This window comes from Rhipicephalus sanguineus, chromosome 1 (genome assembly GCF_013339695.2).
Source record: "Rhipicephalus sanguineus isolate Rsan-2018 chromosome 1, BIME_Rsan_1.4, whole genome shotgun sequence".
Classification (NCBI taxonomy): Eukaryota; Metazoa; Arthropoda; class Arachnida; order Ixodida; family Ixodidae; genus Rhipicephalus; species Rhipicephalus sanguineus.
Window position 1 is genome coordinate 101,072,669 of NC_051176.1, and position 13,417 is coordinate 101,086,085.

General features: G+C 43.3%; 1 long non-coding RNA gene across 1 annotated transcript in view; it reads right to left on the reverse strand.

The window, feature by feature from the left end:
• Positions 1-12,484: 12,484 nt before the first annotated feature.
• LOC119394519 (uncharacterized) overlaps positions 12,485-13,417 on the reverse strand; it is a 30,944-nt gene continuing 30,011 nt past the window's right edge. The window contains exon 3 of the long non-coding RNA XR_005184164.2: positions 12,485-12,963. This is a non-coding gene — a long non-coding RNA (uncharacterized LOC119394519). The remainder of the gene's footprint in view (positions 12,964-13,417) is intronic.

Here is a 13,417-nt window from a genome sequence, read left to right on the forward strand (position 1 = left end):
CGCTGACTATCAACTGAAATTTTTTTTATTCACCACACAACATATAAATATACACATTGAAAGGTCCTTCATCATGTGACCCTTCAATGTGTATATTTATATGTGTGTGGTGAATGAAAAAAATTTCAGTGATAGTCAGCGCTCGTGTCGTCGTGTCCTTATTCTTCTGTTCGTGTGCGCAGATGTCTGCAATAGCAGCTATGAAAGTACTGGTGTGCATAGGCGTATCTACCGGGGGGGCAAGGGCGGGGAGCCCCCCCCACTTTCGACCGTGGTTAAAAAACTAACAAGTCAGGCAAAGTTTTACTTAACGGGCGAAGTTTTACAATAACGTAATTATGTAATAAAATTTGTCCTACGGTTCTGCTGTGACGACTGTCCTCGTGTCATGACCACGTACTGTAAGCTAGCTGCGGTGCGGGCTGCCTATACCACTTTCAGAGCCACGGAAGTGGCTATTTCGCGCAAAGAAAACACAAGGGGAGGGTTGAGGGGGAGCGCAAACTTTCGACTGTTATTAACATAAACAGTCGAAACATAATAAACAGTCGAAAGAACGTCGAAAAGTCGAATAAACAGTCGAAAGTTTGCGCTCCCCTCAACCCTCCCCTTGGTTTTTTTGCGCGAAATAGCCACTTCGTGGCTTCTGAAAGAACATGAACCGACTAGCCCAACAACGTGCTTCTGCCTATACCCGCTTGCACGCCTTGCGCTCGAGCATTGCAGAGGAGGCTATCGCTCAGCAGGGGCTCCACAACATTACAGCAATCTGTCATGATTTTATTTCGTTCTGCCTGGCCTGAAATTTGAGTATTCGGCGACGCAAATACGGGCGGGAACCAGTGAACGTTTTATAGCTCGATCAAACGCTCTCCTTTTTCAGAGCATATTGAGAAGCCCAGCTTTCAAATTTGCCCCATTTCTCGATCTGCCTCACCAGGGAGATGATGAGCGTCCAGGGTTTTCTGGACTAAGAAGGCTGCCCACCTGCAAAGGATTGTGTCTGTTCCTAATAATGTTTATTTCTCTCTCTACCTCTCTGTCAGCAACGATGATTCACAGAGAGTTGTACACGTGCAAAAACAGCTCAACATCGATATACTACAACTGAAAGTATCTTTTATGAACAGTTAGACATATGAATCTATCTCGCCCGCTGCTATAAGCAGCCGCTGCCTATGTGACTGGCGGGCAGCTTCTTAAATTACGTTCAGAAAGTGTTGGATATTCCGAAAAAAGTGAGCTATTGTTCAGCACTGGGATGTGCTGCTTATTGTGTACACTTCATTTTAACGCCACGCGTTTTCGAAGACTTGTGACGTCGCGTAACAAGGAGGCAACTTATGGTACATTGAAAATTTTGACGAATAGCGAAGAACTATGAGGATCATACGGCGTGTTCAAATAGTTCGTTATTTTTTACGCAGTCATGCGTAAATGGTAATTAGACGGCGGATCACTTACGCGTCATTTGTTGCATCCTTTTACGAGCAGGTGCTGTGAGCATGACCCAGAAAATTTCGACCAATCATTAAGAGCTAACGACCTATACGGAGGGAAACAATGCGGGGTAGTTTAATATTATAATCGCACTTGTTTTCAAGGAAAATTTTAGCTTACACAGTTTACGTAGGCTACTTACTTGGAGGATCCGGAGGGGAGGAGTAAAGGGCCACTTCACCGCTTTCCCGCCCGCCCCCCACCCAAGCTGGGAAAAGTAGGAGGGCAAGGAACGACACCTAGCATATAAATTCGTTGTCATTTATAATCTTATAATTGTACACAGCCAGCTCAACGTGGTTTCCTTCTTAAGAAAGACTTATATTAGAGAGCTCTAACAGTAAAGAAATTGGCACTCGGCTTATCCTGAACACTTCTGCGAAATACCTTGGTTTGTGAGCCACATGTTTTATTTAATAAGTGAGAATTTAAGGTACTAGAGTCATAGCAGGTTCTTCGTACTCATCATATCTACAACGCCAAACTAAGACTGGGAAGTTTGCTGATGCAATGCTCAGATGATCAGGTTAAATATGGGTGTATTTTAAACTTCACGGTAATATTTTCAAAATGTGGTTAAACACTGCTGTGTTGTCGCGGTGTAGGGCGGCCCAGCCTGCACAATCTGTGCAGATTCTTCTTGATTTAAAACGAAGTTATATATATATATATATATATATATATATATATATATATATATATATATATATATATATATATATATTGTAGTCGGGAAGAGAGACGGCGAGGCAGCATCGAGTCGAGTAGGAGCGGAAGAAGACCAAGACAACAAGCCGAGAGCGCGCGACAGTGTTTGACATCGCTGAACCCAGGCCTTGGTTTTGTGAACAAACCGCCTTATAATATATATATATATATTATATATATATATATGCGGCGGACAGTGAGAGCGACGCCAGCCCCCCCACTCGCGAACAAGTTGGTAGCCTCTGCTGTGTGTGTGTGTGACATCGTAATACTACAGACCCTAGATTCCATTGCAGTGCATACACTTATTGCAAATCAATCAAAGCTTAAACCGCAGCGGTGGCTACATGGTAGAGCTTTGCTTCCAATGCGGTAAGTATGGGTTCGATTCCCAGTGCCGACCGGAAATCGAATGGTTTTTCCTAAGGGGTAGAGGTGTCTTGGGTATTCATCTCGTAAGGTGACCCCATATGGTTCAGTAAAGGGTAAAGGTCCCGGGCACACCTTAATCCACCACAGCCTTGGTGAAATAATCGAGCATCCACTACTGCTTTGGGAGGCAGAGAATTGCTGTTGCGCGAGCCTACCGGTGAAATAGGTGCAAGCGCACTTTTTACAGCGAAAGCTGTTATGAGATCATTTCACCGGCCGTTTTTGGCGCCGTAGTTGTTCGCTGCCGCCGCCGGTGTCCGTAACCAGTATCGCTCGAAATAAGAAAAAAAAAACGAAACAAGAAAAAATTCCAGGATGGAACGAGGTTCGAACCTGGGCCCTCTACGTGGGAGCCCAGTATTCAACCTCTGAGCCATGCCGGTGCTTGAAACTGCTTTGCAAAAAGGTCCTATACAGGCTTCATGTTGGGAAGGAACCACATTAGCATATGCAATATAGCGTGGTAGAAGAGTAAAATAAGCACCAAGCGTTGCACAACGCGAATTCTGTAACCAGGCGTCACACAATGCGAATTGCGCAACGAGTAGGTTGTTGAATGCTTCCAACCAATTACAAAGGGCTCTGCCATAATTCTTCATCGTCATCAGGCACAGCATCAACAAAGTGCGCATAATGCCTTACATGCATTTAGCAGGTACCACGGCTCTCCTTAGAATGACGAAAAATGGCACAGTGCCTGCTGCCCTACTTCTCAAAAATTACAATGATTTATAGCGTAGTGGTTCCTCGCAAGTGCACTTGTATTGGTTGCCAAGGAAGCCCGTAAGCGCATGATCCTATTACTCGGGGTCTCAAAATTACAATGATTTATAGCGAGCGTAGTGGGTTCCTCGCAAGTGCACTTGTATTAGTTGCCAAGGAAGCCCATAAGCGCATGATCCATTTCATCGGGGTCTCAGTAAAATTACAATGATTTATAACGTAGCGGGTTCCTCAGCAAGTGCACTTGTATTGGTTTCCAAGGAAGCCCATAAGCGCATGATCCATTTCCTCTGGGTCTCAGTAAAGTTCTTCCCCCCCCCCCCCCCCCCCCCCCCCCGTCTCTCGCCAAGTCAACGTATGTTATACAGCATGACGGGAGAGGGAAATAGCGACCGGGTGTCCCCCAATGCAAATTGCATAACTGGTGGGCTGTTTAAAGCTTCCAACCCATTACAAAGGGCTAAGCCATAATTCTTCATCGTCATCAGTCGTCGCGTCAACAAAGTGCACATAATGCCTTACAGACGTGTAGCTGGTGCCTCGCTTCTCCGCAGAATGACGAATAATGGCTTAGTAGGTGCTTCCCAACTTCGCGAAAGTTCTGATTTATGGCGTAGTGGGTACCTTTCTAGTGTACTTGTATTGTAGCCCCAAGAGAGCTTACAACGGGCTCTAGAAACGCCGCTCTTCCAGCTTTCGCTGTGACTGTGCTGCGGTTTAAGCGCAGGCCTGGCGTTTCTTTTTCTTAACGCAGGTCCGATGACCGTTCCTTAATTTCAACAACAATATTTCAACGGATTCCGATGCACGTACTGAAAGGGCTAACTGCATGTCCGTCCTGTGTCCCAATTTACGTTTCCTGCACCCATCGGACATTCGATGGATTGCCACTTTTGTTGCACATAAGGGTCCCATGGACGTTCTTAGTATAGCCAGCAGATTTGTGAGGATCTCCATCGGACATTCGTATGTCCAAAACTGGCATACCAGTGGATGTCCATAGGACTTTCAATGACCATTGGGATATATTACTACCACAATAAGCCACACTGTGAAATGAAATGTATAACTAGCCATCCAGGCCTGCTATTTGCCAGGAGCCATTGCCAGTAACATCAGTGATCACATGGCCATGTTTACAACAGTATCTATGTCCATTGATGGAAGTGCTGCTCCAAACTGCTCCAAAAGAGAGATGCTGCTATATGCTGCTTCAAACTGTCGCTTTTGTTTGTAACTGCTCCGAAATGATGCTGCGAAACTGAAAACAATTAACTTTGACGATGTGACCATGCAGTGAGCCTTAACGAAACCAAAAGCAAGCTCTATATTATCATCCTAATATGCTAGTATGCAGCTTCCATAATATCTGCATACTAGCATATTGAAAACACCACAAGTACTGGCATTGTCGATATATATCTGATTTAGCTCTATATTTGTACCTGAAAAGCTGGCTATCTTGGTGAAATATGCGTGAGATTAGTTCGATATCATACTGCTTACGACTGTGATGTGCGATTAATTACATTTATCATTTTATCAGCTTTTCCCCTCACTTATGCCACAAGAACTGGCACTCTAAGTGTATAGCTTATTTAGCTGTTTTTTTTGTTTTTGTTGGTGAAACTTTCAATGCAGGCTATTTTTGTGAAGTATGAAAATAAGATTGCTTTGATCTCGTACCGATTACAAACAGCTGCTTTGATGACAGTTATATGTGACTGCAGTTAGTTTTGTAATTTGGTGCTCAGCTTTATTGCTTCTATATAATTTCTGCCACAAGTACTGGCATTTTTAATATATAGCTCATCTAACTTGGTGTTCAATAACCATCCATCTGCTTAAATATTTGTTTCTTGCAATTAGGAGTGATTACTGTATGTGCAATATGTTTAATAATAAATGTTAATGTTTATGAGATGCTTAAATGATGCTTTATACTCCACGAGTCATTTGGAATATTCTTCCATCTCCTCCGAAAACACCAATATAGTTGCTCCAAACTAGCATTTTTTCTGCTCCAGAATCTGCTCCAAAAAGAAAAATGTCACTTCCATCACTGTATGCCTAATCAGTCACCAAAGCATAGGCCTTCTCGTATTGTTTGTAGCATGAGGTCTGTAGAAGAAAATACGTATATATAATAGCTTTATTAATTATTTTCATGGTCACATGAAGGCTGGAAGGTTTGTTATTGCTATAGCAAGAACTGAGCACAAATGTGAACAGATGACTATCAGTTTGATGCATTCAGTCAATAATAATATAAACAACAAACTGAAGACCCAACCACACAATGCACGTTTAGAGGTTAGACATAAAAGCTGCAAGACTCCTAATGTAGCCTCTAGCTTTCTAAAGAAAACTTATTTCACTTGAAGACCAAGAAAGCTAATGGTAAATCTAATGTCGTAAAGAAAATTATATTTCCCCTCAGTAATGACAATGCTTGAAGGCATGTATCAGGCTTATGCAGACTTTCAAAGTTCATTGAAACTGAAGGTGTCTAAAAGTGAACCAGGATTTGAAAAGTATACAGGATGCTTCTTTGTTTGAACAATACAGATTTTTAATAAAAATTCTATGACAGTCAGGCTCCTTTCGTTTTCGCAAATGGCCTTAATGTTGAGGTGGGAATACTTTTCCGCTGCTAAAATGACATTGACGTGACTAATTAACAAAAACTCGTCCACTTTTCAGTTAATGACTTGAGGGCTGTTGTTTATGTTGAAAAGTTGTAATGCATGCCAAATTATGGCACATCCATTTTTTAGAAATTGCGAAAATTGTGCGTAGTTAGAGATATTCATCATCGAATTTTAAGGCTAATATCAAAACTTACAGCGCCCGGTGCGTAGGAAACATGGCCTCTCTGTCACGTAAGACCGGAAGTACACGTGACACGGAAGTGGCGAAATTTCAATCAAGGCGTGCCAATGCAAAATATGGTTAGGAAAACTGGTAAGCATTCTGAAATAGACAAGTAGGCAGCTTATTCTTTGGGTGCAATGTGTGGTGCTTATCTGTTTCTTTCTTAAACTATAAACAGGAGCGAAAAACTTTCGCCTGTCTGCACGAATAAACGCCGCAGTAGCAGCCCCTGAGTTTTATGCTTCACAGGGGAAGAAAAGGCTGATATCGCGTTTTTTTTTTTGCGCACAGCTAGAAAAAAACACAGATAAGCACCAAACACCACACTCAAAGGTAAGGCGATCCACTGGCGCAACTGAGATGACTTGCTGCTTTTCACGGAAAGATACAGCCGGGACGCACCTTCATTCAAATTTCATCACTTCCTTACCACACGTAGTTCTGGTCTGATGTAACAGAGTGGTCGCGTTTTTTGCGCGCTGGATGCGATCAGTTTCGGTAGCGGCCTTAAAATTCGATGACAAATATCTCTAAATATGTGCAACTTTTTGTGATTTCTAAAAAAATGGGTATGCCATGAATTGGCACACACTGCAACTCTCTAATATAAACATCTTTGCTCAAGTCAATGAGTAAAAAGTTAATCAATGAGTTTTTTTAATTAGTCACATCCGTGTAATTTTAACTGTGGCAAAGTATTTTAGCCTCGACGTGGAGTTAGTGCGCGAAAACGACAGGAGCTTTACTGTCATAAGATTTTGATAAAAAAATCGTATTTTCTAAAAGAAACTCTACAACGTGACAATAAATAATTATCATCTCATTTTGTTTACACAAACTGTAATTTATACGAATTACAACGTCTATGTCATTAAAGAATTATGGCTACATGAACACAGACTATGTAACGTGCTCTGCTGAACAGTGTAGAAAAAACAAAACATAGAATATAGGCCACTCACAATGGGAAATTTCGTTGATCTAACGAAAGCATCTGAAATGCGGAAATCATTGTGCACTGCTAAGAAAGCTAAAAGACTACGGAATATGGGGCATTCCACTAACACTTTTCCCTGAGCACCTACATACCCAGGAGCAATATGTGCTGGTAAATAGAACGACACCTACAAAATAAAAAATTGACACTGGTGTTCCACAGGGTTATATATGCAAAGGTGCATGCTCTACCTGTCAAAGATGTAATGTCATGAGCATGTGTGATCCAGGAATGTAAGCCAGAAGACATACGAAACTGGCAACACAAATGCTGAGATATTGGCAAGGAATCCCATTGCAACAATGACTGTGTGCATATTGCTGGGGGAAAATCTGAGCATCCATTGCAAATGCATCAACCAGTGTCCTCCTGTAGATGTTCCGTACTTGGGCATGCAAGTGCCCTGTCAATACCACATTTAAGGCATCATTTATGGACATAGTCGGTGCACTTTCATCACTCGGCAGCTGTCACAATAACTGAAGTTGCAGTGTGTGGGCTCTACCATCACTGTGCTCAACATGTTTACAAGCAAGTCAAGTCAAGCAGTGCAGAAGCAGCATGTTGTACAGCTCCATCTAGAGAGCTTTTGGGCAGAAGTGGATGTATGAATCTACTTTCAGGAAAGCAAGCATATGTGTACTCATTACCTGTGACCAAATGAGGACTTTGATGATGGAAGAAGCCAATGTGACAGAAATAAGACACTCATTGCCATGAACTCCAAGCTAGGCTGGATGTTATAAGGTCACACGAACTGCATTAATCAGAAAAAGGAATTTCACAGATCATGGTCTGTGTACTGAAGACAAATATACAAGGAAGCGATTTATTCCCTTGCTTGTTGTGGGAACTGGAGAGGATCAGGATTTTGGATACAGTTGGCAGTGACAACAAACTCTGTCCAGTAATGAAACAATTTGACGGACGATACAAAGTGATGTTGCTCTGGAAGGAAGATGTCAAGCTCTCATACAAGAAGCTAGATGCAGTAGCAAGACTTTGGAAACTTATCACCAGGCTCTTCAGCAAGCAAGGGTCTTCACTCTTTAGAGACACATAATGCCATGCGGGAGTGCCTGCAAACTGAACACTTAGAAATTTTTGAAAAGGTATCGGTGGCATCGACACAAGTGTATTATATGTCACACAACAAAGGGATTCAAGAGCATGCACTAACCACAAGTTCAGGGGCACCTCCTTGATCTGAAGTGGGGCAGGGCGAGCAGATATGGTCGAGATTCATTTTGTGTTCTGTATGCCATCCCCTGGCTACGCCACTGGCATTGAGGACTACAAAGCATGCTTGACAACTGTGAAGGGCTGATGACTGTGTCAAGAGAAGTAGAATAATTGCCTACTTGAGGCCTTTCACATAAGCCGAGTTTAACTGTGGGAGACTAACAGCAGCTAGTGTCATCATTGAATGGCGATTCACGACGCTACCACGGGGCAGGATCAATATTCAGGAGATTTGGCCATACGACAAAAGCGCTCCAAAGGCACACTGTAGGAAACGCCTAACTGAGGACGTCTGGAATAGGTAGGAAAAAAAATATCTGGTGCAGCTTCAGTCAATGCTTTTTACAGCGAAAGCTGTTATGAGATCATTTCACCAGCCGTTTTTGGTGCCGTAGTTGTCCGCCGCCGCCGCCGCCAGTGTCCGTAACCAGTATCGCTCGAAATAAGAAAAAAAAAAAAAACGAAATAAGAAAAAAATTCCAGGAGGGAATGAGGTTCGAACCTGGGCCCTCTACGTGGGAGCCCAGTATTGAACCTCTGAGCCATGCCGGTGCTTGAAACTGCTTTGCAAAAAAATGCCAGGCCTGCGCGGAAAGCGCAGCACAGTCACAGCGAAAGCTGGAAGAGCGGCATTTCTAGAGCCCGTTGTAAGCTCTCTTGGGGCTACTAATACAAGTGCACTAGCAAGGTACCCACTATGCCATAAATCACAATATTTGTGAAATTGGGAAGCACCTACAACGCCATTATTCGTCATTGTGCGCAGAAGCGAGGTTCCAGCTACACATATGTAAGGCATTATGTGCACTTAGTTTACGTGACGACTGATGACGATGAAGAATTGTGGGTCATACCTTCGTAATGGGCTGGAAGCTTTAAACGGCTCACCAGTTACGTAATTCGCATTATGCGACGCCCGGTCGCTATTTAACTCTCCCACCATGCAATATAACATACATGGACGTGAGAAAGAGAGCCAGAGAGAGGGGGGAAGAACTTTATTGAGACCCTGAGGAAATGGATGATGGGCTCATGGGCTTCCTTGGCAACCAATGCAAGTGCACTTGCGAGGAACCCACTACGCTATAAATCATAATTTCTGTGAAGTGGGGAAGCAGCCACTAGGCCATTTTTCGTCATTCAACGGAGAGCCGTGGTACCCGCTAAAAACAAACATGTAAGGCATTATGCGCACTTTGTTGGTGTTGTGCCTGATGACGATGAAGAATTATTGCAGAGCCCCTTGTAGTGGGTTGGAAGCATCCAACATCCCACTCGTTGCGCAATTCGAATTGTGTGACGCCTGGTTACAAAATTCGCGTTGTGTGGTGCGTGGTTGTTATTTCACTCTTCTACCACACTAAATTACATATGCTGATGTGGTTCCTTTCCGACATGAAGACTGTATAGCGTCGTTTTGCAAGGCAGTTCCAAGCACCGGCATGGCTCTGAGGTACAACACTAGGCTCCCACGCAGAGGGCCCAGGTTCGAACCCCGTTCCATCCTGGAAATTTTTTCTTATTTCGTTTTTTTTCTTCTTTCGAGCGATAGTGGTTACGGACACCGGCGGCGGCGGCGGACAACTACGCCACCAAAAACGGCCGTTGAAATGATCTCATAACAGCTTTCGCTGTAAAAGGTCCTATACAGGCTTCATGTCGGGAAGGAACCACATTAGTCTATGCAATATAGCATGGTAGAAGAGTAAAATAAGCACCAAGCGTCGCACAACGCGAATTCTGTAACCAGGCGTCACACAATGCGAATTGCGCAACGAGTAGGTTGTTGAATGCTTCCAACCCATTACAAAGAGCTCTGCCATAATTCTTCATCGTCATCAGGCAACAGCATCAACAAAGTGCGCATAATGCCTTACCTGCGTTTAGCAGGTACCACGGCTCTCCGTAGAATGACGAAAAATGGCACAGTGCCTGCTGCCCTACTTCTCAAAAATTACAATGATTTATAGCGTAGTGGGTTCCTCGCAAGTGCACTTGTATTGGTTGCCAAGGAAGCCCATAAGAGCATGATTCATTTCCTCGGGGTCTCAGTAAAATTACCATGATTTAGAGCGTAGTGGGTTCCTCACAAGTGCACTTGTATTGGTTGCCAAGGAATCCCAAAAGCGCATGATCCATTTCCTCGGAGTCTCAGTAAAGTTCTTCGCCCCCCCCCCCCCCGTCTTTCTCCCACGTCAACGTATGTTATACAGCGTGACGGGAGAGGGAAATAGCGACCGGGCGTCACCCAATGCAAATTACATAACTGGTGGGCCGTTTAAAGCTTCCAAACCATTACAAAGGGCTGAGCCATAATTCTTCATCGTCATGAGTTGTCACGTCAACAAAGTGCACATAATGCCTTACAGACGTGTAGCTGGTGCCTCGCTTCTCCGCAGAATGACAAATAATGGCTTAGTAGGTGCTTCCCAACTTCACAAAAATTGTGATTTATGGCGTAGTGGGTACCTTTCTAGTGTACTTGTATTGTAGCCCCAAGAGAGCTTAGAACGGGCTCTAGAAACGCCGCTCTTCTAGCTTTCGCTGTGACTGTGCTGCGGTTTCAGCGCAGGCCTGGCGTTTTTCCCCATAAAATTTAATAATACTCATAAGAAATAAGAAAAATGAGGAGATCTTGTTAAGTTCATGCTGAGAAAAATATAGACAAATACAGAAACTTGCAAGGGTACTTGAAGACTACAAAGCTGCTGATGGCTGTGTCTTATTGTGCAAGATTTAGAAGCTGCAGATTTTGCCACCAGACCGAAAACTTTATCTTCTCAAGCTGAACAAATGACTCGGTGGAAGGGAATGTGTTAACAACAATGTGGCATTGCCTTGCACCAAAAAACGCCTTCTCCTATAAGAGGAGCGATCAAGGGAATGGGCATGTGTAGTCATAGAATGGCTGTTATTAAGTGTTGTCCATTGCTTTCTATTGTGGCACATTTCATCTTGAACAGATATTTTTGGTACATTTTCTCACCTCTTGTTAACAAGTAGACCTGGAGAGCTTCTGGCTTTATTAAGCTACGTTCAGTGCTTAAACTTGCTACTGACTATTGTAAGGAAGAGTGGCAGTCTCCCTCATATTCTAAGTGCAGATTGAACAAAACTTCTCGTGTCTGTGCCCCACAGCATCAGAAATGATATGTAGCATTGAGGGCTACAAAGCACACTTGACATCTGCTCCAAGAAACGTCAAGCTTCATACTAACAGGCATACTTGATTTTCATGGTGATTGGGTTTCACCACTTAAAACTCTTGATGTGTTGTTGTTCGGTGTAGGATGTGCCTCAGTGTATGGAAACATTATCAAATGCTTCGGAATGTTCAGCTCAGATTGCATGCATGATGCATATAGTTAGTGCATTCTGGAACTTAAGCAAGCACCAGCAATAAACGCTGAAATAAATGACTGCACATGTATAAAAACCAATACATTTAACCGAAGGTCTGACTATTGATGACCGAAGACTGTGCTCGAGGCTATAATTGTGCTGTCAATGTTACTTCATTGACTAGGCACAGGTTTACTTACTAAAGAGTTCAATCTTTACAGGTATGACTGCTGCGTTGTCACAACCACGTGACAGTATAGACTTATTTTGTGGCCATGACTTCCTGGAACTCTAAAACATCATTAAAAAGTATGACGGTCAAAGACTGTATTGGATGCTTATGTACAAAGAAATTATGAATGGCAATAAATCAAAGCAACAGTAGTAGGTCAACAAAGAATAGCTGTGTTTTTGCATATATTATGACAGCAAGGCAAATCACAACGTACTACAAAAAGATTGACATGAGAAAGGCAAGGTAAGGCAAAGGCACAGGCAGCAAAAGTTTGTCAGTCAGCATATAGTACATGAGAAAGGCTACCATGAGCTCCGTGCATACCGTGCATACATTATACGTGACCATGGCAACGTATGCATACCATGCATTCGTTGTCATGGTCAGGGTTACTGTTTACTCACACCATTCTGACGAATGCAGAGCCGTCTAAAAAAAGCCGAGGGCCTATGAGCTGTGGTTCAAAACATAACGAAATGTACATCTGAGCACGTCATTACAAGATCTTGCTGAACATAAGGAGTCTGGGATTGATGCTGTTGTGTAGGCAAAATGCTGTCATAATGAATGAAAATAAGCAACAAAAGTCCCAGACTCTGGCACACACAGTGCTGATGGCAGCAGCAGATCAAAGCAGAAAACCTAAGAAACAAACTTAAAATACCTGTGCAAACAGGGATTTCAGGCTTTGATGCGACTGCTGAGGCGCTGCTACTCCTATTGAAGAGCAGGCATTGGTGTGGTGTTTAAAACGCCTGTAGTGGTAGCAGCAAATTCCAGTGGTGATTTGGTTGATGCTAGCAGCTGAGTCTGGGCAGTTGCAGATTTACTACCCACAGATTGGTGCCGTCCAGTATGGCAGAGGAACATGAAGATGATTGCCAAAGGAACAGTGCTGCGACAAGGACAGCTGCGCAAACAGGGAATGGATAGTTGTCAAAAATGTTACTGAGCATGTGTGTGCTACTATAGATTCCAATAAAATAATCTCTACTACAGACTAGCAGAACGAACTATTTTTTCCATTCAACAGCCTTTACTTTCTTTTGCTCCTCCCTCTCTCACTGTACACTGGAGAGCTTACGGTAAAATGCCGAGCAAGCGCCCCCACCCGAGCAATCCCTTTTTCAGATCTCCCTTTTTCGGGAGATCTGAAATAAGCGCCAATGACCGAGCAAGTGGCCCCCCCCCCTCCCCCTCCTCCTCTGCGGCCACTTTTTTTTCCAGACCAGCATCGCTTGTGTAAAAAGAACCACAAGAATGAATACACTGAATGCCTATCTAATGTTGTTTATGAAATTCCGTTGTCATGTGGCCGGTTGTATATTGGTCAAACCGGTCGCTGCTTCAATGGTTTGACAATG